Genomic DNA, 4558 nt, shown 5'->3' on the forward strand with positions numbered 1-4558 from the left:
AGCCTAAACTGCAGTGCCACAGTTAAAAGACCCTGTTGTTGAGTATAACTCAACTGACCCAAGTTCCATTTTACAAATAGTCTGTGTTCCTAGTAATTCTGAAAACCAGACTTTACTAATTGGCATGGACTATTTAAATGACTTCACCTAGTCAATGTCCCTACCAAAATCAATGTTAGACTTAAAGTATCAAAAATACTTCCAGAATGATTAAACCACAAAATTAACTTTCAATGACAAAAATCATGCCATTTAATTCCCTTGAACTGCTCTACTGTATTTTATCTCTTAACATGGAAAGTTAAACTGCAGTGTTTTGAAGTAGATAAGCAAAAAGCTTCCACTGCACATTTTTCTGGACCATGATAAAAGTTTAAAGATATTTCAAGCACCTGGCAGATAGTAAAGTGCTATACAAGTCTTCTGAAAATGTTTGTATCACAATATATAAAAAATGAACTCCACTTGTGTCATAACCATTTGTGTAGACAGGTTAAGTTTATTTTGCTCTCTTTGAATAATAATATCTCAAATTTTTTTTTACAAATTTCAGTACATATATATGACATAAAATCAAGAATTCTTTTCTATACAAATTCTGGTTGTAAAGTATCAGTATTTCCAAGGAGAGTTCCAGTGGGGAACCAGATTTTTTTAAAGTTCAAGTTTACTAACTAGAGAAATTCTTCAGTACTTTAGTAACCATTCATCTCCACTTTTACATTCTGTGTATTTTCTCATGGTCAACAAACAGATTCAAATGATTTACGTTATCCCTGTAAGAATGGGTTAGCATAAGAACGGCCATCTTAGAGGCCAGAAAAACCATTTTTACTGAGTATGTGACTTGAGGGAAGAAGAACTAGATAAAACCTGGGAGACGAGTTAATCTTAAGTACCAAGAATGTGGGCGGCTGCGACACTGAAAATTAGGTAAACAGGTCTGATAAACTTATCTCCTTAAGACCCCAGGATAGAGATATGCACAGCTGTGTGTGTGTGTGTGTGAAAAATTCCTGTGAGTTAGGTAATTTAGAAATATCATGATTTGAAAATGCTATATAACCCCTTGGCTCTGAGTGCTCGGGGTCCTTGTTGAAACCCGCTGCGTCGGGCAGATACTTGGACCCCAGCTAGCTGGAAATAAACCTCGCTGTGTGTCTTGCATTATCGTGAGTGTCCTCTGTTCCTTTGAGGGAAGGGCGACTCTGGACTCTAACAGTCCCACCATTTAAAGAGAAAAGTATCTGCAATAATTTGAAACCATGGGGTTATCTTAATTTCACCACGGGCCGCCTTTCCTAGAAGTTCTTCTAATTCTTCCTTTGTTGTAGCAATAGCTTTTAATCTCATTGGGGTCTGGATTCAAGGTCACGTTCTTCTTCACAAACAAAATGTAATCAATTTCATGTTCTCCCCAGGTACCATCAAATTGAGCCTTGTAGTGAATTCGTGTTGGATAATTAATTTCCTCTGGAGGAACCTCTTCCATGGGAATTCCGAGTTCGGCCTTTAACCGCCTCTGTGCTGCTCTTCTTACTCCAATAGCATCATTTCCTTCCAGCTCACTAGGGTTGCTTAACGGGTGACTACAGCAAGTATTAGTAAAACACCCTGGGAAGGTAATCTTGGCGTCTGGCCTCTGCTGCTGCAGCAGCTTATTCTCGGTGTTGAACAAGAAGACGCTGAAAGCTCGGTGCAACAACCCTCTCTCGATGTTCTCGTTCAGGTGGCAGTTCTTCTTGGTCTCTGCCCCGATCCTCTGGTCGTTCTCGTCCATGAGGATGCACATCTCCGCCAGGAGCTGCACCTGCCGCTCGTCCAGCTCGTCCGTGCTAACCTCCGGCATAGCCGCCCGATCTTCACGCCGCCCCGGGAACCTCAGACACTCGCCGTCCCGGAAAATTCTTAAAGAGATGGGAATACCAGACCTGACCTGTTTCCTGAGAAGTCTGTATGCAGGTCAAGAAGCAATCGTTAGAAATGGACACGGAACAACAGACTGGTTCCAAATCGGGGAAGGAGTACATCAAGGCTGAATATTGTCACCCTCCTTATTTAATTTATATGCAGAGTACATCAAATGAAATGTCAGGTTCGATGAAGCACCATCTGGAATCCTGATTGCTGGGAGAAATATCGATAACCTCAGATATGCAGATGACACCACCCTTATGGCAGAAAGCCAAGAACTAAAGAGCCTCTTGATGAAAGTGAAAGAGGAGAGTGAAAAAGTTGCCTTAAAACTCAACATTCAGAAAGCTAAGATCATGGCATCCGGTCCCATCACTTCATGCAAATAGGTGGGGAAACAATGGAAACAGTGAGAGACTTTATTTTCTTGGGCTCCAAAATCACTGCAGATGATGAGTGCAGCCATGAAATCAAAAGATGCTTGCTCCTTTGGAGAAAAGCTATGACCAAACTAGACAGCATATTAAAAGCAGAACATTACTTTGCCAACAAAAGTCTGTCTAGTCAAAGCTATGGTTTTTCCAGTAGTCACATATGGATGTGAGAGTTGGACTATAAAAAAAGCTGAGCGCGGAAGAAATGATGCTTTTGAACTGTGGTGTTGGAAAAGACTCTTGAGAGTCCCTTGAACTGCAAGGAGATCAAACCAGTCCATCCTAAAGGAAATCAGTCCTGAATAGTCATTGGAAGGACTGATGCTGAAACTGAAGCTCCAATACTTTGGCCACCTGATGTGAAGAACTGACGCATTGGAAAAGACCCTGATGTTGGGAAAGATTGAAGGCGGGAGGAGAAGGGGATGACGGAGTATGAGATGGTTGGATGGCATCACTGACTCAATGAGCATGAGTTTGTATAAGCTCTGGGAGTTGTTGATGGACAAGGAAGCCTGGTGTGCTGTAGTCCGTGGGGTCGCAAAGAGTCGGACATGACCGAGTGAGTGAAATGAATGGGGTGGTCTTTTTACTTTGTTTCTTCACCTCCCCCTCATCTCTGATCCATAAAAGAACTTGGCTTCCAGGCCCTGACAAGATGGTTATTTTGAAGCGCTAGCCTGAAATCTCAGTCAGCCTCTCAGTCGATGAGCTTGGACTCGGTAACAGTGGCGCAGAGGACAAGAATCCCCCTTCCAATGCAGGGAACATAGGTTTGATCCTTGGTCCAGGAAGACTCCACGTGCTGCAGAGTAAACTAAGCTCATGCCCCACAACTACTGAGACGGCCTGCTGCAACAACTGAAGCCCGCGTGTCTAGAGCCGGTGCTCCCTAACATGAGAAGCTGTGCACCATTATGAAAAGTAGCCCCCACTCGCAGCAACTAGAGAAAACTTGTGCAAAGCAATGAAGACCCAGCACAGACAAAAATAAATAAAAACTAAAACGACTGTGTATCAAGATTTAGTGTAGTAACAAGAAAGAATATCCACAGTTGTCTGAAAAAGCATTTTGAAATATTCCTCCCTTTTGTAACAACATTTGAAAGGTCAGATTTTCTTTATGTATGTCAATCAAAACAACATTTTCCAACAAACTGAATGCAGACACAGATATGAGAATCCAGCTATCATCTGTTAAAGAGACTTGCAAAAATGTAAAATAGTACACCCTTCTCATTACATTTTTGTTTTGGAGAATGTAGTTATTTTTCATAGAAACTGAACTATGTAAACATGTAATGAGTTTATGGGCTTCCCTGGTGGCTCAGAGGTTAAAGCTTCTCCCTCCAATGCGGGAGACCCGGGTTCGATCCCTGGGTCAGGAAGATCCCCTGGAGAAGGAAACGGTAACCCACTCCAGTATTCTTGCCTGGAGAATCCCATGGACGGAGAAGCCCGTAGGCTACAGTCCACGGGGTCGCATAGAGTCGGACACGACTGAGCGACGGAACGGAACGGAATGTGTTTATGGTTGCTATTACTTACAGGATTAATATTTTTTAAATTTCTGCTTTAATTTCTAACATAGTAAATATCAATGTATATGTAATTTACATAAACAAAAGCTCTTGGGAATCTTCAGTTTTTAAGAGGGTAAAGACTGCCGTGCTCTTGTGACCAAATTAGACACGAATCTCTCTTCTTGTGCAGAGACTTCTTCGGTGAACCAAGTTCCTCCCGGGCTATTCAAGGACTTCTTTCCTGCTAAAGTTCAAGCGGCTAATAATGAAACTGAGTTTGGTGCAAGCAAGACAGGGTTTTATGCAATGGCCAGAGAACAGGGGTTCTAAAAGCACCTTCTTCCCAAAGGTAGGGAAGTAAAGGAGTTTTAAGGCCTAGGAGGCAGACGTTTATACAGGACTCTAGGATAAAGAGAAAGGGACTTTCAGGGGCAGCCAAGGCATGGGTAGTCTTCCACTCTCCTTCGCACACAGCATAAATCATTCCTGTTAGACTGCAAATACCTGCTTTGGGTGGGGATCTTAGCATGGTAGTAAGAAGCAAAAGTAATGCCCTAATACCTCCAGGTTCCATCTACCTGCTGCAGTCAAGTCAGAGCTATTTCGGGGGCGGTTGACCACTATATTTCTCTCAAAGTACAGCTGCAAAGCATCTCTGCCAAATACCGGGTACTTTCAAAACAAACA

General features: G+C 42.5%; 1 pseudogene; it reads right to left on the reverse strand.

Annotated features, from left to right (window-relative positions):
- Positions 1 to 920: 920 nt before the first annotated feature.
- Positions 921 to 1886, reverse strand: LOC129541256 (isopentenyl-diphosphate Delta-isomerase 1 pseudogene; annotated as a pseudogene).
- Positions 1887 to 4558: the final 2672 nt, after the last annotated feature.

This window comes from Moschus berezovskii, chromosome 4 (assembly GCF_049115385.1).
Source record: "Moschus berezovskii isolate FMDL1 chromosome 4, NW_MosBer_1.0, whole genome shotgun sequence".
Taxonomy (NCBI): domain Eukaryota; kingdom Metazoa; phylum Chordata; class Mammalia; order Artiodactyla; family Moschidae; genus Moschus; species Moschus berezovskii.